Below are 22,223 nucleotides of genomic sequence, written 5' to 3' on the forward strand. Positions count from 1 at the left end.
TTCCTCAAATATTTCTCTATAGCCTTTACAAATATTTTATTCCAAGAAATAGAGAAATATACAACTTACCTATATAATTTTGTCTTTGGGAATAATGATCTAGGAAATAATGATAAAACATGAAAAGTACTTGAAACATCAATTGCTTTCTAATCAACCTATTTACCACATTCCTAGATTTAAGAAACATTTTAGATAATATGGTCATCCATGGTGGCTCAAATGGTAAAGAATCTGCCTTAAATTCAGGAGACCAGAGTCGAGAAGATCCCCTGGAGAAAGAAATAGCTACTCACTCCAGTATTCTCCACTGGAGAATTCCATGGACAGAGGAACCTGGCAGGCTACAGTCCACAGGGCTGCAAAGAACGGACACTATTGAGTGACTAACACTTTCTTTCACTTTTCTTTGGATAATATAGATTAATGGTGAAAAATTGAAAGCATTTCCCCTAAAGTCAGGAACAAGAACAGGGTGCCCACTTTCACCATTATTATTCAACATAGTTTTGGAAGTTTTGGCCACAGCAATCAGAGCAGAAAAAGAAATAAAAGGAATCCAAATTGGAAAAGAAGAAGTAAAACTCTCACTGTTTGCAGATGACATGATCCTCTACATAGAAAACCCTAAAGACTCCACCAGAAAATTACTAGATCTAATCAATGAATATAGTAAAGTTGCAGCATATAAGATCAACACACAGAAATCCCTTGCATTCCTATACACTAATAATGAGAAAATAGAAAGAGAAATTAAGGAAACAATTCCATTCACTATTGCAACAAAAAGAATAAAGTACTTAGGAATATATCTCCCTAAAGAAACTAAAGACCTATATATAGAAAACTATAAAACACTGGTGAAAGAAATCAAAGAGGACACTAATAGATGGAGAAATATACCATGTTCATGGATTGGAAGAATCAATAGAGTGAAAATGAGTATATTACCCAAAGCAATCTACAGATTCAATGCAATCCCTAGCAAGCTACCAATGGTATTCTTCACAGAACTAGAACAAATAATTTCACAATTTGTATGGAAATACAAAAAACCTCGAATAGCCAAAGCAATCTTGAGTAAGAAAAATGGAACTGAAGGAATCAACCTGCCTGACTTCAGGCTCTCCTACAAAGCCACAGTCATCAAGACAGTATGGTACTGGCACAAAGACAAAAATATAGATCAATAGAACGAAATAGAAAGCCCAGAGATAAATTCATGCACATATGGACACCTTATCTTTGATAAAGGAGGCAAGAATATACAATGGAGAAAAGAGAATCTTTAACAAGTGGTGCTGGGCAAACTGGTCAACCACTTGTAAAAGAATGAAACTAGAACACTTTCTAACACCATACACAAAAATAAACTCAAAATGGATTAAAGATCTAAACATAAGACAAGAAACTATAAAACTCCTAGAGGAGAACATAGGCAAAACACTCTCCAACATACATCACAGCAGGATCTTCTATGATCCACCTCCGAGAATATTGCAAATAAAAGCAAAAATAAACAAATGGGACCTAATTAAACTTAAAAGCTTCTGCACAACAAAGGAAACTATAAGCAAGGTGAAAAGACAGCCTTCAGAATGGGAGAAAATAATAGCAAATGAAGCAACTGACAAACAACTAATCTCAAAAATATACAAACAATTCCTACAGCTCAATTTCAGAAAAATAAATGACCCAGTCAAAAAATGGGCCAAAGAACTAAATAGACATTTCTTCAAAGAAGACATACAGATGGCTAACAAACACATGAAAAGATGCTCAACATCACTCATTATCAGAGAAATGCAAATCAAAACCACCATGAGGTACCATTTCACACCAGAGTCAGAATGGCTGCAGTCCAAAAGTCTACAAGCAATAAATGCTGGAGAGGGTGTGGAAAAAAGGGAACCCTCTTACACTGTTGGTGGGAATGCAAACTAGTACAGCCACTATGGAGAACAGTGTGGAGATTCCTTAAAAAACTGCAAATAGAACTGCCATATGACCCAGCAATCCCACTGCTGGGCATACACACTGAGGAAACCAGAATTGAAAGAGACACGTGTACCCCAATGTTCATCGCAGCACTGTTTATAATAGCCAGGGCATGGAAGCAACCTAGATGTCCATCAGCAGATGAATGGATAAGAAAGCAGTGGCACATATACACAATGGAGTATTACTCAGCCATTAAAAAGAATACATTTGCATCAGTTCTATTGAGGTGGATGAAACTGGAGCCTATTATACAGAGTGAAGTAAGCCAGAAAGAAAAACACCAATACAGTATACTAACACATATATATGGAATTTAGAAAGATGGTAATGATAACCCTCTATGTGAGACAGCAAAAGAGACACTGATGTATAGAACAGTCTTTTGGACTCTGTGGGAGAGGGAGAGGGTGGGATGATTTGAAAGAATGGCATTGAAACGTATAACATCATATATGAAATGAGTTGCCAGTCCAGGTTCGATGCACAATACTGGATGCTTGGGGCTGGTGCACTGAGTCGACCCAGAGGGATGGCATGGGGAGGGAGGAGGAAGGAGGGTTCAGGATGGGGAACACGTGTATTCCTGTGGCAGATTCATGTTGATATATGGCAAAACCAATACAGTATTGTAAAGTTAAAAAATAAAATAAAATATTAAAAAATAATATTAATTCCCAATAAACAATTAAAAGTCATTTCTTTTAAATAACAGAGATTTTGGTGTTCTATGTTTCTGTTATTTTGGATATTGTTCTCAATTATGCATTATTTCTTATGGAGTAATCTCTTTTCATAGGAGAGATGCTAATACTTATTATTCTATTTGTAATGTAATTTTAAACCAGATCTCAGGTTATGATTTTTTCCTGTCTGGACCATGTTGTACTTTTATAGCAAACTAAGTCTATTCGTGTGTGTACCTAAAACTCCAATATTCCATGGCTTAGAAATGCATTTAGCAAAATAGAGAGAGGAAAAACACAGTTAACTCAAACATTCTCTTCAGAGATGAAAAACTTTGCGACTTTTAGAGATAAGCCTGATTCTTTCTGACTTGAAGATATTGGGCCTTTAATAACATTATAAAGGGACAGCAATCTTCACAAGTTTTCTCCAGTGAAATCATTTTTGTTCTATCACTCCAAAAGGCATATTGCTAGAAGTTGCTGCTCTGTAGAGTCTATCAGAAAACTTTTTCTTTTTTTCCATGATACCAGTTGATATGGGCTTCAGATAAGGAAGAACAGATACCACATAAAGAAATTTTTGACATAGGAAAAAAATGAGGAAACTGACATGCGAAATCCGTATTTTTTTACTTCATCTTTCCCAGGTTCAAAAGAAAAATGAGTCAGTTCAGGTACCTATCATTTAATTTTTTGAAATATGAATTAACTCCTCAAAATACCCACAGGATAATAGTTTAGTTGAAATATTTCATTATTTCAGGGTTTAAGTAAGTTTGTAAGATAGTATTTGCATGTACCAAAATATATCCTACTTAAATAAACTGTATTAGTGAATGGAGTTTTGCCTTTAAAATCGAGAAAAATTTTCTTTGTAATAATTATATATATATATATATATATATATATATATATACCTTTCCTATGGGCAGCAGCCTTTCAACAAGACGCACACTGTTTTAAATAAAAATTATAAATTATTTAACAAGTAATAAATTGTTTTTTAACTTTTCTGAAAATCTGTAGATTTAAGGAGAAAAAATAGGATGAATCTGCCCAAAAATAGATTTAGGTTAAGATTAAGAGATTATAAATCATGTTAATAATATGAAGTCTCTATTAATATTGAATCTGTTTTTAAGTGTATATATATTTGTATATACACACAGGAATTTATACATATACATACACACAGTCCCTGTTTATGTGGAGAGACTGGTGTTTTGAAACTGGAAAGTTTTAACTCAATTACAACACAATGAATGTATTTATAATTAAATTCCATATATTTGCATTTTTCAAAGTGCAGGTTTTCATGCTCAGTTAAACACAAAATCAATTTTATAAATAATAATATAAAAACAAATTCATGAATTTGTTACTTGTTCTTTTATTCATAAACATTAGTCAAATACAAAAAAACACTCTGCCCCCAAGGAAGAATTTACCGTCTGCATACAGTAGTTAAAATTTTAATGTTACATAACAGATTCCAAGGAAAGTTTTAAATTGGGGATTTAAACTAGATATTAAATAAAGTTTTATTTGAATTATATAATCCTCTTTCACTTTGCAGTGGCCTAAAGCTAAAACTTTGTATATGTGATTATTTCTTAGCTGCATGATTGTAACTTTGACTCAATTCTGACTCATTCAATATTTAATTTTGATAATATTAAACTTGGAAAAAAGTACTGAGAAGCACAAAAGTAGAAAAAACATTCCACCACATGTAATTGGGTATTATAAGAAATGCCTAAACTATTATTATCATAAAACTGAACCTACCTCTTAATGCTCTTCTGATTTTTTTAACAGATATATATTTTATAATCTTAATTTAATGAATTTTGAGTTATATTGAAAATATAATTTATATTACATACATTATGTATATATTTCTTATAATATATTAAATTATATTCAATGCAATTCATATCAAAATTGCAATGACATTTTTCACAGAAATAGAACAAAAATTTTTGAAATTTGTATTAAGCCAAAAAATAACTCCAAATAGTCAAAGTATTCTTGGGAAAGAAGGAAAAAGCTGGAGGCATCATGCTTCCTGATTTCAAACTATATCACAAAGCTATTGTAATCAAAATAGTGTAATATTAGCACAAAAACAGACCCATATAATGGAAAACACACATACACAGTGGAGCAGAATAGAGAACTTAGAATTAAACCCACATATATATGGTCAGTTAACTTACAACAAAGGGGCCAAAAATATCCAATGGGGAAAGGACAGTCTCTTCAATAAATAGTATTGAGAAAACTGAACAGCCACATAGAAGAGAGTGAAGCTGGAATAGCTTACCTCACACACAAAAATTAACTTAAAATGAATTAAAGACTTGACTATAGATCTAAAACCATAATGCTAGAAGAATACATAAGTGGTAAGCTCCTTGACATTGATCTTGGAAATGATTTTTAAAATCTGACACCAAAGCAAAAGCAATAAAAGTGAAAATAAACAAGTGGGACTATAGCAAAATAAAGCTTTTGCACAGTAAAAAGAAATCACCCACAAAATTAAAAGGCAAGATATGGAAGCAACCTAAGTATCCATTGATAGATGAATAAATACAGAAATTGTGGCATATATACATAATGGGATATTATTCAGTCGTAAAAAATAATTAAATGTTACCATTTTTGACAACACAGATGGACTTTGTGGGCATTATGTTAAGTAAAATAAGTCATACAGAGAAAGACATGGTATGATCTTTCTTTTATGCAGAATCTAAAAAAAAATAAAATGAAACGAAACAATATAAAACAAAAAAGCTCATAAATTACAGGGGATAGACCAGTAGTTACCAGATCAGTGGGGGTGTGGGAATGGGAGAAATTGGCAAACTTATTTTTTACTTTTTGTTTATTTTGCTTATAGTAAATAGTAAACTTAATTTAGAAACAAATTAGATTAACAGAATTCATCCTATAAATGAAATAAATTAGCTTGGCATGATCTTGGGGCATAATTAAAACTAAAATATTTGAGATTTAATAACCTTGTGCTTTATTAAATTAATTTTGAAAATCTTTAAGACTAAGAGTACCTTTATCGTGGTGTACCACCTCAGGTCTAATATTCTTCACTCTAGTCTACCTTATTTCAGTTTGCTTTCTGAAATTCTGTCTATCATTGTCACTAGGGGAAACAAATGACACATGAGTTAGAATAATTCAGAGAAACTTTAACCAAAAAACTGCTTTGAAAAGTGTGCTTAGGGTGTATGAGAACCATAAGCTGTTATCATATTGAGAACTGAAGACCTTAGAGGAAAGAGAGAATACGAGAAACCAAAGAGGATTACTCACCTAAAATGACATAGCCACCCAGTGTGACTTACAGGGAAGAATCTAAGGCATTAAGTATCCTGATCTTCCCATGATCCCTCTCTTCTGTTGCAATATGAGACTACATAATGACTGAAATCAAATGGAAGCCTAAGACAAAGAGCTAGATGCTAGAGTTCATACAAATGAGTCACTGAGGTGGAAAAGATCGATCTAGAAAAAGCAAATTTTGCTATCTTCCATTTCATTGGAAATTCATTTATAGAAATGTTTGTTTCTGAAAATAGTGATATCAAAGCAAAAATTGCACCAAAATTAAATACATAACAGGGGGAGAAACCAGAATATAAATCTGAACTGAATTCTGCTGAAACAATGGGAGGGAGATATTTTTTAAGAGCTGGAGTGGATGAGATCACAGGTGATCTGTGTTTGCTAACTAACTTTATCCAAAATAAAAGTAAACTTCCTCTAATATTCACGATCATGCGAAAGGGTATCATTCTAACACATTATTGACCAGGGGATTTTTGCAGAAACTAATACCTGTGGTGTTAATACATTTCTGGTCAATAATGTGCTAAATGGATCCAGAGGATTTGAAATGGAGAATCTCAGGCATGTACCCTCAGAAGAAGGAAACCTAAGAACTGATAGACTGCTTTCCAGTAAATGCCTGATTTACATAAGACATGAATACATATCCACCAAGCAACTCTCCCCATCCTCAAGTCAGTGAACTTATTACTTGCACTCTGACTGGACTTGTCTCTCTGTACTCCTTGCCCATGAAAACAGCCCACCACAAGCCCTCAGTGCACTTTCCTGTAGCTTACTACAGCATGTATTTCCTGAATTGCTGCTCCTCCGCTGTTCCCAAATAAACTCAATTTCTAGTATTGGAGCTTTCCTCAGTTTACCTCTTATTCAGGCTGACAATAAGGTGAGAAGAAAATCAGGGCCCTAGAGGTAGGAGAAAGCCATCTAGTGTTCAGCCAACCTTAAGGAAAGAAGGCCATATTAGTTAATGGCTTCTATTTCTTCAATGGTTGCTTTTATTTAAGTTCAGGGAATTTAATTTTTTTTTTTTTTTTAACATTTTCTGTTTTAGGCCTTACGTTCAGCCAGGTATGAACAATTCACTGGGGACCTTTCTGATTTTTCCTGAGCAGGCTCAACCTTATGCCTCTGTATATCCTTCCAAACCACCAAGGACAAGTGAGATTTTAGCCAGGCCTCTGGCTATCCCTTGCTGGATCTTTCTGTTAAATTTTGGCTAGTCTGCCTTTGTGTTGCTTCCCCCAACTAGTACTATGACCTCTAGCTAACCTGTATCAGCCTTTCATAATTATTTGCCACTGAGATCTCTATTGTTTTTGACAATGCCCTGGGCATGGACGTTTCCACACGCCACTCCGAGTAAAATGAGCCCATCTGGCAGTATAGTAAGGCTGCTGGTGTGTGAGACCTGCCTCACATGTTAGGGGCACAGCAGCAGTTCCTGCCGAAGTGCCATTGACTCCTCATTTCACCAAGATTTAGCCAGGTCATGGAAGCAACCTAGATGTCCATCAGCAGATGAATGGATAAGAAAGCTGTGGTACATATACACAATGGAGTATTACTCAGCCATTAAAAAGAATACATTTGAATCAGTTCTAATGAGGTGGATGAAATGGAGCCTATTATACAGAGTGCAGTAAGCCAGAAAGAAAAACACCAATACAGTATACTAATGCATATATATGGAATTTAGAAAGATGGTAACAATAACCCTGTATACGAGACAGCAAAAGAGACATTGATGTATAGATCAGCCCTTTGAACCTTGTGGGAGAGAGAGAGGGTGGGATGATTTGGGAGAATGGCATTGAAACCTGTATAATATCATATATGAAATGAGTCGCCAGTCCAGGTTCGATGCACGATACTGGATGCTTGGGGCTGGTGCACTGGGACGACCCAGAGGGATGGTATGGGGAGGGAGGAGGGAGGAGGGTTCAGGATGGGGAGTACATGTATACCTGTGGTAGATTCATTTTGATATATGGCAAAACCAATATAATATTGTAAAGTTAAATAAAATAAAATAAAATAAAAAGATTTAAAAAAATCATGTTTCTCATTTTGTTTTATCTTGAAATGTTTGTTTTGACAACTTTATGCACTCTTCTCACTGTTTTGGGGGGATAGGATTAACATTAACTAGGCTCCTCACGCTGCCATTCTGGAAGTCTTAGCCTTGTTTACTTTCTACAGTTTTTTTTTTTTTCTCAGAACTTTTTTTTTTTTTTAATAATATTTATTTATGTATTTATTTTTGGCTGCTTGGGGTCTTAGTTGTGGCATGAAGACTCTTTCATTGCAGTGGGAGGACTTCTCTCTAGTAGTGATTCGCGGACTCCAGAGCTCACAGGCTCTACAGCTGCGACGCGTGGCCTTAGTTGCCCCGTGGCATGTAGGATTGTAGTTTCCCGACCAGGAATCGAACCCACATCCTCTGCATTGCAAGATGGATCCTTAATCACTGGACCACCAGGGAAGACCCTCTCAGACTTTTCTTCCCTCTAGCTGTATAGGGTATTTCTTATCCCCAAGGTGAGAAAGGCCATTCCTGGAAGTGCTTAAACAAAGGATATTTTATTTTCTTCTTTTTTCATGTCATTTATATCTACTCAAGCACAGATTGTCATCAGTCTTATTGATACATGTTCTTTAATTGGGACTGTAATATTGTGATTTATAATGAGAAATATATATTTGGTCTTGCTCTTAGTTTCTGCCACAAAGTTCCTGAAATACTTGGAATATCCTAAGGGATGGAGCAATAAATATGTCTTTTGTTATGATAGTAAGATAATTTTTATACCCACACTTGAGACTGGGAGCCGACCACAAAGGTTCAATTCAGTTCAGTTCAGTCACTCAGTCGTATCCGACTCTTTGTGACCCCATGAATTGCAGCACATCAGGCCTCCCTGTACATCACCAGCTCCCGGAGTTCACCCAGACTCATGTCCATTGAGTGGGTGATGCCATCCAGCCATCTCATCCTCTGTCGTCCCCTTCTCCTCCTGCTCCCAATCCCTTCCAGCATCAGAGTCTTTTCCAATGAGCCAACTCTTCGCATGAGGTGGCCAAAGTACTGGAGTTTCAGCTTTAGCATCAGTCCTTCCAAAGAAATCCCAGGGCTGATCTCCTTTAGAATGGACTGGTTGGATCTCCTTGCAGTCCAAGGGACTCTCAAGAGTCTTTTCCAACTCCACAGTTCAAAAGCATCAATTCTTCAGTGCTCAGCTTTCTTCACAGTCCATCTCTCACATCCATACATGACCACTGGAAAAACCATAGCCTTGACTAGATGGACCTTTGTTGGCAAAGTAACTGTCTCTGCTTTTCAATATGCTATCTAGGTTGGTCATAACTTTCCTTCCAAGGAGTAAGCTGTCTTTTAATTTCATGGCTGCATTCAGCATCTGCAGTGATTTTGGAGCCCAAAAAAATAAAGTCTGACACTGTTTCCACTAATTCCCCATCTATTTCCCATGAAATGATGGGACCAGATGCCATGATCTTCGTTTTCTGAATGTTGAGCTTTAAGCCATCTTTTTCACTCTCCTCTTTCACTTTCATCAAGAGGCTTTTTAGTTCCTCTTCACTTTCTGCCATAAGGGTGGTGTCATCTGCATATCTGAGGTTATTAATATTTCTCCTGGAAGTCTTGATTCCAGCTTGTGCTTCTTCCAGCCCAGCATTTCTCATGATGTACTCTGCATAGAAGTTAAATAAGCAGGGTGACAATATACAGCCTTGATGTACTCCTTTTCCTATTTGGAACCAGTCTGTTGTTCCTTGTCCAGTTCTAATTGTTGCTTCCTGACCTGCATACAGGTTTCTCAAGAGACAGGTCAGGTGGTCTGGTATTCCCATCTGTTTCAGAATTTTCCACAGTTTATTGTGATCCACACAGTCAAAGGCTGCATCATAGTCAATAAAGGATAACAAGAATAACCCATAGGGATGGTATGGGGAGGGAGGAGGGATGAGGGTTCAGGATGGGGAACACATGTATACCTGTGGTGGATTCATTTAGATATTTGGTAAAACTAATACAATTTTGTAAAGTTTAAAAATAAAATAAAATTTAAAAAAAAACTCAAAAAAAAAAATAAAAGAATAATAGAAAGAGTAAAGAAGCGTGGCCAAGAGGAGCTACCCCAAATCCGAAGTCAAGGGCGGCGGCCAAGAGGAGCTACCCTACGTCTGAGGTCAGGGGTGGCAGCCAAGAGGAACTACCACATGTCCAAGGAGCGGTGGCTGCACGGGTGCAGGAGGGCCAAGAGGAGCTACTCCACGTTCAAGGTCAGGAGGGCAGCAGTGACGAGATACCCCTCGTCCAAGGTAAGAGAAACCCAAGTAAGATGGTAGGTGTTGCAAGAGGGCATCAGAGGGAAGACACACTGAAACCATACTCACAGAAAACTAGTCAATCTAATCACACAGACCACAGCCTTGTCTAACTCAATGAAACTAAGCCATGCCCTATGGTGCCCACCAGACGGGCCGGTCATGGTGGAGAGGTCTGACAGAATGTGGTCCACTGGAGAAGGGAATGGCAAACCACTTCAGTATTCTTGCCTTGAGAACCCCATGAACAGTATGAAAAGGCAAAATAATAGGATACTGAAAGAGAAACTCCCCAGCTCAGTAGGTGCCCAATATGCTACTGGAGATTAGTGGAGAAATAACTCTAGAAAGAATGAAGGGATGGAGCCAAAGCAAAAAGAATACCCAGTTGTGGATGTGACTGGTGATAGAAGCAAGGTCTGATGCTGATAAGAGCAATATTGCATAGGAACCTGGAATGTTAGGTCCATGAATAAAGGCAAATTGGAAGTGGTCAAACAGGAGATGGCAAAAGTGAACGTCTACATTCTAGGAATCAGCAAACTAAAATGGACAGGAATGGGTGAATTTAACTCAGTTCAGTTCAGTTCAGTCGCTCAGTCGTGTCTGACTCTTTGCGGCCCCATGAATCGCAGCACGCCAGATCTACTACTGCGGGCAGGAATCCCTTAGAAGAAATGTAGTAGCCATTTAGTAGAAGAAATGTAGTAGCCAAAAGAGTCCAAAATGCAGTACTTGGATGCAATCTCAAAAATGACCACAAAGGTTACCAACCAGGAATAGAGAGTTGGAACTTTCAGTCCCACCCCTTGATTTTGGAAAGAGGAGAGGGACTGAAGCAACATTGAATTAATCACCAAGGACCAATAATTGAATCAATGCTGCCCATGTAATGAAGCCTTCATAAAAACTCTGGAGTTCTCAGAGTTTCCAGGCTGGGGAGCCAGAATCCTTCCATATGCTACCAAACTCCTTTATTTGGAACCTCACCTATGGATCTCTTCATACGGTTGTAGATTCATATCCCTTCACATCCTTTGTAATAAACCAGTAATCTAGTGAGTAAATGGGTTTCCTGAGTTCTGTAAGCTTCTCTAACATATTGTCAAACCTGAGGAGGGTGTCCTGGAAAACTGATTTATAAGCTTGTTCAGAATGTAACCAACCTTATAAATGTAACCAAATTCAGAAGATGGTTAGAAGTAACAAACTGGACTTGCAGTGGATGTCTGAAGTCCACAGAGGGATTCCTGGGAACTTCCAATCTGCAGCTAGTTAGTCAGAAACAGAGATAACAGCCTGGTTTGTGACCAACATCTAAAGAAGAGGGCGGTCTTGTGAGATTGAGCTCTTATCCTGTGGAATCTGATGCTATTTCCAGGGAAAGAGAATCAGAACCCAATGATATCAGGGCATCCAGCTGATATCCATTGAATTGCTTTCTTGCTGTGTAGGGGACTGTAGAAGGAAATGGCAACCCACTCCAAAATTCTGGCCTGGAAAATCCCACGGACAGAGGAGCCAGCAGGGCTACAGTCCATAGGGTCACAAAGAGTCAGACATGACTGAGTGACTAATACACACTTGTGTAGGGAAAACCCCTCTCCACACACTGGAATTGGGTGCAGAACCAAAATAAGGACAATCCACTCCATGTTATAATGCCTTATTTCAGAAAAAGTATAATATTGCTTAACTGATCTCCCAGCTTAAACCAGTGTTTCACTACACTGCCAGCATAGAATCTGACTGAAATGTAATCTATGATACACAAATACTTGCTTAAACACTTGACCAGAGCTCTAACACCTCTTCAAAATTATAATCTTTTGCTCTATCTAAACCCATCCTTCCTTTCTGCCTCATGTTTACTACCACCTATTTGTATTTTATCTTTCAGTAGCATGGAACATTGTGTAGTTTTGTAGTACACACCACACTGCTTTTTGTCTCTGCAAATTGGAATGCTTAAATTACAAATAAATGGATTACCTTTCCCTGCTGCTGCTGCTGCTGCTGCTGCTAGTCGCTTCAGTCGTGTCTGACTCTGTGCGACCCTTTGGACTGCAGCTCACCAGGCTCCCCCGTCCCTAGGATTCTCCAGGCAAGAACACTGGAGTGGGTTGCCATTTCCTTCTCCAATGCATGAAAGTGAAAAGTGAAAGTGAAGTTGCTCAGTTGTGTCCGACTTAGCGACCCCATGGACTGCAGCCTACCAGGCTCCTCTGTCCATGGGGTTTTCCAGGCAAGAGTACTGGAGTGGGGTGCCATTGCCTTCTCTGTACCTTTCCCTAATATTTATCTAATTATTGTTCAACTGACTGATATAACTGAAATTATAACTGAACAATAATTTTCAAAGTACACTGTCAGGATACCCACCCTTGAGACTTGGTTGGTGTCTCTTCCTCCTCTTGTAGCCTACCTGTAGTATTTTACCAGGGCTTCCCAGGTAGCACAATGGTAAAGAATCCACTTGCCAATGCAGGAGACTCAGGATAGATCCCTGGGTCAGAAAGATCCCCTGGAGGACAAATGGCAACCCATCTCACTATTCTTGTGTGGGAAATCCTATGGACAGAGGAGTCTGACAGGATACAGCCCATGGGGTTGCAAAGAGTCAGTCACAACTTAATGACTGAGCACACACAACATTTTACCACAGTCTTGAAACCATTTTGTTAAAAGTATCTATTTCACAGACTACTCATCTACTTATATTTCTGTTTCCCAAAGGCACATAGTCTTTCTTTTTCTGTTTTTAGCATAGTGCTTGGCAATGAGAAGGAATTTTATAAATATTTGTGAACAAAATCCAACTGATTCTGGCTGACAGAAATGCAAATTATAGTTTATTTTTCTCTATATAAATTTGCATATATCCCTTTACATCAATCCAATTTTTCCACATCCATTCTGTGAACAGAAGCCCAATGACCATGAACTTTGTAAAATGGTGAAGATAGACAGATGTACAACTCCATGAGCCCAATTATCTTCTGCCTCTGAGGGAAAAGCAAGCTGCCAAAAAGGGGCCTTGGATGCCCCACTGTTATTTACAGTGGGATAGAGAAAATTACTAATTTCTTAATATGCAAGATCAAAACCACACTGCACCACTATGTCACCATGTCAATGTATTTATGTGCTTTTCTTGTTTTTTACAATTTCTCCCTCAATTTATTTCCTGGAGGCATTAAGACTACACACAGATGGTGCTTACCACACAAACAGAAGCCTGACCTCTGTTCATTTTGAGTATTATTGTTATGGTCAATTTGAAGAGGATTGATGACATTCTTATGAAGACAGGGCTGCAGTTTTAAAATAGACATTTAGAACACAGAATATAGTACTTCATTTTATTATCTTCCAGATCTCCTGGAAGAGGAAATGGCGAGCCACTCCAGTATTCTTGCCTGGAGAACTGCATGGACAGAAGAGCCTGGAGGGCTTCAGTCCACGGAGTCATGAGTCGGAGAGGACTTAGCCATTGAGCACACACACACACACGGTTTATCATGTTAGCAATAAGCTAAACAAAGAGGCTTGGGAAATCAGTGTCACAAAATCAACTTTATTAGTGATTCTTCAACTTCTGCATCACATTTTATTAATAAAAAAATAAGAATAAAAATGACAGTACTACAAGAAATATTTCAAAGCTTGAACTCTATATCATTTTGACTAGGTATCATTGTTTCTGATTTTTGAAAGATCATGAAATTGGATAAACAATACAGGGTAGATGAAATTCTCAATAAAAATCTTTAAGAGCAGTAAGTTGGATAAACCAATTTCACACAGAAAATGCTATAGAGAAATTCTTTTAAATAAATTTGTCTTTGGGATTCCTTAGTTCATTCTTTCCTTGCTTTATTTAATCATTAAATAGTTTGAGAACTTAAACATGAGAAAACCAAATACAGGCAGTGAAAATTTGCTGATGTTTCAAATTGAATAACCTTCATTAATTTGTATTCTAATTGAGGGAAAAAGAAATCCAAATTAACAGCATATAAACATGCCCATTAAAGCCAAAATTAAGAACTTGCACTAACAGTGAAGTACTAAATATTTTATTAGATATTCTAGATAATACAGTAAGAAAATAAATAAAGTATAAATATCAGGCTAAAAGTAATAGTTAAAACTCTCATTTTCATAAATAGCATGTTTATTTACAATCATTGACCAATGTTTGGAAAAATATTCCAGAGTATTTTGCAACAGAGATGTAAATGTGTGTGTGTGTGTGTATTCATAGACTACTTTCTATGCTAAAGAAAATGTATGTACATTTAAGAGATGACATATTTTATGCCTTAATAATTTTTTTAATTTTATTTTATTTTTAAACTTTACAAAATTGTATTAGTTTTGTCAAATAATCTTTAAATTTTATTATTTTAATATCATAATGATTTATTTTACCAGCAAGTCTTATTCATTACACCCCATTAGATTTCAATAGTCTTTTTTGTTTTTTAATCTTACAAATGTACACACTCCTAAGGAGACTAGCATCGGCTTTTTTTTTTCATTAGGTCTTTAGTTTTCAGTCTCATGACATTCTTCCCTCTGATGTCCATCTGTTAGACCAGAGTCCAGGATTATTGATACTCTTCCTACATACAGAGACAATGCAATGCTTGGACAGCTTTCTAATAATGTTCACTGTCTTCTAAATTTTTGTTTTATTACACTCCAAGAAATATGGCTTAGAATGAAAAGCTAAAGTTTGTAGTGACATATGATTTTTTTTTTTTTATAGAAGCCTTGTTGGGCCAATTTCTTATATTATTCTTTATTTAAAGAACTGGTGGTTTTAGAAGCTGAGCTGTCATTGGAAAGAATGTTCCTGTCTGTGCAAGAGTATAAGCTTGACATATTCATTTATTTTGAACTTGAAAACTGTTTGTACTTGGTCAAGACTAAAGATAAAGCATCATTCTGAGCATAGTTTTCATGTATTAGAACTATCCAAGTATGGCAACAATGAATAGTACAACAATGATAAATAGACTCTAATCTATAGCACTAAGTTCAATAATTTATCAGGAAATATATAAAGAAGCAAAATTAATTATTTCTGTCTTCAATTCATCAAAATTTACCTGTTGTTTATCTAAGCTTGTCATTGTGTTAAGAGCAGTGGAAACATGATGCTCTCTGCAATAATGCATTTTTTATTTCTTTCTTTCTTCATGGGAGGACAGCAATAAACAAAGTACACACATATTTTTTTTTTAATTGCTGTAATTGTCATAACAGGAAACTGTAATAGAATATAAGAAGTGGCACATATCAGATGAAAGGGTCTGAGAAGTTTACTCTGAGAATGAGCCTTTGAAGGTGGGGTGTGTTTTATATTGTTGTTATTCAGTCACTCAGTTGTGAGTCCACCCTTTGCAACTCCATGGACTGCAGCACGCCAGGCTTCCCTATCCTTCACCATCTCTCAGAGTTTGCTCAAACTTATGTCCACTGAGTCAGTGATGCCATCCAACCATCTTATCCTCTGTCATACCCTTCTCCTGCCTTCAACCTTTCCCAAGATAGGTTTTTTTCCCAATGAGCTGGCATTTCACATCAGATGGCCAGAGTATTGGAACTTCAGCTTCAGCTTCAGCATCAGTCCTACCATTGGATATTCAGGATTGATTTCCCTAGCATTGATTGGTCACATCCATATGTGACTACTGGAAAAACCATAGCTTTGACTAGACAGATTTTTGTTGGCAAAGTAATTTCTCTGTTTTTAATGTGCTCTCTGGGTTTATCATTCATTCAGAAAACGAAGATCATGGCATGTGGTCCCATCACTTCATGGGAAATAGATGGGGAAACAGTGGGAACAGTGTCAGACTTTAATTTTTTGGGCTCCAAAATCACTGCAGATGGTGACTGCAGCCATGAAATTAAAAGATGCTTACTCCTTGGAAGGAAAGTTATGACAAACCTAGACAGCATATTCAAAAGCAGAAACATTTCTTTGCCAACAAAGGTCCATCTAGTCAAAGCTATGGTTTTTCCAGTGATCATGTATGGATGTGAAAGTTGGACTGTGAAGAAGGCTGAGCACTGAAGAATTGATGCTTTTGAACTGTGGTGTTGGAGAAGACTCTTGAGAGTCCTTTGGACTGCAAGGAGATCCAACCAGTCCATTCTGAAGGAGATCAGCCCTGGGATTTCTTTGGAAGGAATGATGCTAAAGCTGAAACTCCAGTACCTTGGCTACCTCATGCGAAGAGTTGACCCATTGGAAAAGACTCTGATGCTGGGAGGGATTGGGGGCAGGAGGAAAAGGGGATGACAGAGGATGAGATGGCTGGATGGCATCACTGACTCGATGCATGTGAGTCTGAGTGAAATCTGGGAGTTGGTGATGGACAGGGAGGCTTGGTGTGCTGCAATTCATGGGGTCACAAAGAGTCGGACATGACTGAATGACTGAACTGAACTGAGTTGAACTGGGTTTATGATTGCTTTTCTTCCAAGGAGCAATCATCTTTTAATGTCATGGCTGAAGTCACCATCCACAATGCTTTTGGAGCCCAAGAAAATAAAGTCTGTCACTGTTTCCATTGTCTCCCCATCTATTTGCTATGAAATGATGGTGCTGGAAGCCATGATCTTCCTTTTATGAATTATGAATTTTAAGCAAGTTTTTTCACTCTTCTCTTTCACCCTCATCAAGAGGCTGTTTAATTTCTCTTCACTTTTGGCCATAAGGGTGGTATCATCTGCATGCATGTTATTGATATTTCTCTCAGCAATCTTCATCCAATTTGTGCTTCATCTTGCCTGGCATTTTGCAAGATGTATTCTGCATATAAGTTAAATAAGCAGTGTGACAACATACAGCCTTGACATACTCTTTTTCCAATTTGAAACCAGTCCAGATTATAACTGTTACTTCTTGATCTGCATACAGGTTTTGCAGGAGGCAGGTAAGGTGGCCTGGTATTATCATCTCGTAAAGGATTTTCCACAGTTTACTGTGATCTACATGGTCAAAGGCGTTAGCATAGTCAATGAAGCAAAAGTAGATGTTTTTCTGGAATTCTCTAGTTTTTTTCTATTTTCCAATGGATGTTGGCTATTTGATCTCTGGTTCCTCTGCCTTTTCTAAATCCGTGGGATTTCCCAGGCAAGAATACTGAAGTGGTTTGCCATTTCCTTCTCCAGGGGATGTTCCTGACCAGGGATTGAACCCAGGTCTCCCACATTGCAGGCAGACTCTTTACCATCTGAGCCACCAGAGAAGCCTGTGTTTTTTGAGGAGAGAACATATATGAAAAGGAAGTGCTGCAATACTATTGAAAAACAAAGTAACTCTACATGTGGTTTTTATGCTTCCAAATATCACAACATTTATGATTATATTTTTTCCACATAGACATGTAATTTGTTGTTATTCCCTGATCATATTATGCACGCTTTATTCCAGGGTACAAGATAGAACATTTAATTGATTTTTGAGTAACAGTAAGTTATGATATGGAGAAGGCAATGGCACCCCACTCCAGTACTCTTGCCTGGAGAATCCCATGGATGGAGGAGCCTGGTGGGCTGCAGTCCATGGGGTCGCTAAGAGTCGGACACGACTGAGCGACTTCACTTTCACTTTTCACTTTCATGCACTGGAGAAGGAAATGGCAACCCACTCCAGTGTTCTTGCCTGGAGAATCCCAGGGACGGGGGATCCTGGTGGGCTGCCGTCTTTGGGGTCGCACAGAGTCAGACATAACTGAAGTGACTTAGCAGCAAGTTATGATAATGACTAGGTTTCTTTTTTTTTTTCCTCTCTTTCTAGTTAAACTCTAAATGACCCAGATATTTTTACTAAGCATGTAATCTCACCAGTCTGCTATGATAGTTTTCCTTTGTGCAAAACATATTATACATGTTTTCACACTTTATAGTCACATAGCCCACGATGGATATTCCGTGTGGGGGTGGAGTACTAAAACAAAGAATTTAAACTGAAACTCTAAAGAAAAAAGATGTATTTTCTCATATGGTAGTGTTAGGTGAAGTTGAGGAATAAAGAAAAATGGTAGAGAACTTCAGAGAAAAGACATACTTCTGCTTGGGTAAATTAAAGATAATTTTTTTCTCATTTGCTTCAATAACTTAGGACATTGTCCTCATAAAGGACAGAGTTGGGGAAATGAACAAGAAAAGCACACCAAATAAAACACAAAACACATTTTACATTGTATATTTCAGAGACAGTGAACTTACTAGTGGAAACCCAGGACATCTAGAACCATAAAGTGAAATTTTGCAACAGAATTATCAATAAGTAGGAGTAAAAAAATAAATGAGAAGAATGGGGGAGTTAGATATCAAGTATATTCCAGTTTCCTTTGCAATTGATACATTTCAATTAGATTTTTTTTAGAGTATGTTTATTCAATTAAGTGGGTTTATAATATTTTATATGAGAGTGAAAGACACAGTGTGGATATTTTCCAGGCATGTGAATTTCAGCTGGCACTAGATTTAGGAGGAACCTCTGTAAGAGAATGGGCTTCCCTGATAGCTCATTTGGTAAAGAATCTGCCTGCAATGCAGGAGACCCAGGTTCGATTTCTGTGGTGGGATGATTCCCTGGAGAATAGAAAGGCTACCCACTCCACTCTTCTGGTCTGGAGAATTCCAAGGACTGTAGAATCAGACACGACTGAATGACTTTCTCTTTTCTGTAAGTGAAAAGAGTGTTTTTTTGTTTTTTTGTTTTTTTTTTAGAATCCTCTTTCTTATCTATCCCATACTAACTGATCACATTGAACATTATAATACCAGACTCTAGACACTTGTTTTTTATAGGTTTACTTTATTATTACAGTAAGAAAAGGCATAAGTGAAAACACCATGTTGTCATTTTCCCTAAGCTCCTATGTTTTTTCCCAGGGCAGGCCATACTCTTGGATGGGTGTTCAACATCATGGTGGAGATGCCTGCTGATGGCTAATAATATGTGACTCCTTTTATATCCTAAACTAATCCTTACTTGTCAGCTCTTTTACTCTTCTTTTCTTCAAAGGGACAAACCAAAATGTTGAGTAGGATGTGACATGCCCCCTTAATAAGCAGGATCTTCAGACCGAGAGAACATATGACAGAAAATCAGCTTAAACACCAACAGAATTAATATGGGAGCCCAGAAAGTTAGCACATTATGTAATCAAGATACAAAATCCATAGTTTCTCCAATTAATCAGAAATTACAAGATACAATGTCTCATGGGTAAATTTTTTTTCAGATATAGCAAAAAAAACCCAAAAACAAAACCACATTAATGAATAAAATTAATATGTGTAAAATCTCTATGAAACTACTGAATGATAATTTTTTTAAGAATACAAAGAAGCTTTAAAATGTGCATAGAAATGCCATGTTGATGAATGGAAAGACTCAAAATTGTAAAAATTTTAATTCTCTATAGTTTGCTAATGGAAGTATATAAGTAACCATAATGTAATAATAATAATAATAATAACTTAGTAGAAAGAATAATAATACAATATCACAAAATAGGCATATATATGGTAACTTAACAGATGAAGTTATTCTAAATCAATGGATAGAGAATAGAGCCCCTATGGACTATAGCTTCCCAGGTTCTTCTGTCCATGGGATTCTCTAGGCAAGAACACTGGAGTCTGTTGCCATACCCTCTTCCAGGGGCTCTTCCTGACCCTGGGGTCAAACCTGAATCTCCTGCATTGCAGATAGATTCTTTACCCACTGAAGACATCTGGGAAGCTCATAAGGGTGATTACTGAGTGGAAGAAGAATTTCAGTAGAATTGCAGTCTACACTATGCTCAACAAACCCTGCCAGCAGGGGTGTTGTATCTAATTGGAATAAGACTTTTTTTCTATTTTCAACAAAGTGCCCAGTGGATTATAGTGACCCTGATGAAGGCAAAGGATATAGATAATTCACAGAAGAAATACACTGTATTTTTATTTTCAAAATCCACTTGTTCATAGTTGGTATACATGGAAATAATTAACTTTGTATGTTAACTTTATATCCTATAACCTTGCTAAAATTACTTATTCCAAGAGATTTTTTGTTGATTCTTTCAAATTTTCTATATAGTTAATCATACCATCTGTAAACAAAGACAGTTTTATTTCTTTCTTCTCATCTATATACCTTTTATTTCATCATCTTGTCTCCTTGCACTAGCAAGAACTTCTAATGCAATGTGATAAAGGAGTGGTGAGAGGATACTTCCTTGCTATGTACCTGATTTCTCAGTGTGAAAGCTTTGTAGATGGTCTTCATCAAGTTGAGAATTTCTTTTCATGGTTTGCTAAACCGAGTTTTATGAAGGAGAAATAAATATATATAATCAAGATAGAAGTTTTATACTTCTATCCAAATATTTGTTTAACTATCCATTGCTATGCTCCTATTGGAGGAGTATACATCCCACCCTACTAATTTTGGCTGGACCATTGTCTATGGAATGTTACTGAAATTGCACACATTTTATCTCCAAGCACAACTTTAAAGGTGCATGATTTGTTAGCTCCTTTTGTTCCTTATGTTATCTATTCCATGAGAATACCATGTTCCAGAAATGGGGGCTGCAGTTTCCGCCTGAGTTGTGGAATGAGAACACGTGGTGAGGAAATCTGCAGCATTACCCAGGACCTGAAGCAAAGTCTTGTCCTGCAAGAAAATCTATTGAGTTTATTATTATTGCTCTTGATCCTCTTGGCAAAGAGTAGCACATTCTAGATTTCTTAAGTTAAGAAAAGGAAAGTGAGTTAAAGAAGACTGAAACTGTTGATGATTCTGATGAACCCTCTATGTAAGAATATATTAGAATTGTTTTCCTTCCTATGCAGCTAATCTGATACTTGACAACATAAAACGTATCTAAGTTGTATACATATACTGTCTAGGGACATAAAAATGTTCCTTTAAACTTAAAAAAAAATAACCTTTTCAGGAACATGAAAAGATAATTAGTTTTATTATGCCTTAGGAAATTTCATAGATCTATTTCTTAAATATGGAAGATTAGAAAACAAATAAAGGACATGAAAATGTTAGCACTTAGATGATTTTCAAAATGCACATATTTTACCAAATTTGATTCATTTTTAAAAGGTCATCTATTCCATTTCTTAAATAAATTTACTTTCTTTCTTTGTTTTCGTCTATTCTAAATAATAAAAGTTACTAGCAATTAATTGGAGTATGTCAGCTGCTATTAGATGGAAAAAGATGTAGATTAATTTTCTTTAGCACAATTGCATAAATGTTATTTGATTGATTTATTGATTTCCTAAAGTTATTATTAAGAGAATATTATGAGATGAGTCTGCTACTGGAAACGTGAGAGAAATCTTTCCAAAACCTAAATATCAGAAAAGCAAAGATCGATAGCAGGAATAAATTCATTTTAAGCATCATATATGCACGAGAGATATAAGCTCTAAAGCAAATTAAATTCCCTAGAGCTGCTCATCAGCCAGCTATGACAGGTTTGAAGGTCATTGTTGCTGGCTATTTGGCAAAATTTCAAGTCAATTTGAGCTCTGATCAGTGATTCAAAACTGACCCACACAGATGGGCAACCATGTGGTGCCCCAGTGAATATTAATCAGAAGATTCCCATACTCCAAAAAGGAGTAGATCCAATGTTTGAAAGGAAACAGTGGGAGAACAAAGTGTGGAACACTGGAGTGATGTGCCAAATAATTCTGAGACACTGTGCATATTGACTCTTGATTCTGTGGTATCTTTTTGCCTCTAGGGAATTGAGACCCTAAGTC

This window comes from Bubalus bubalis, chromosome 2 (genome assembly GCF_019923935.1).
Source record: "Bubalus bubalis isolate 160015118507 breed Murrah chromosome 2, NDDB_SH_1, whole genome shotgun sequence".
NCBI lineage: Eukaryota > Metazoa > Chordata > Mammalia > Artiodactyla > Bovidae > Bubalus > Bubalus bubalis.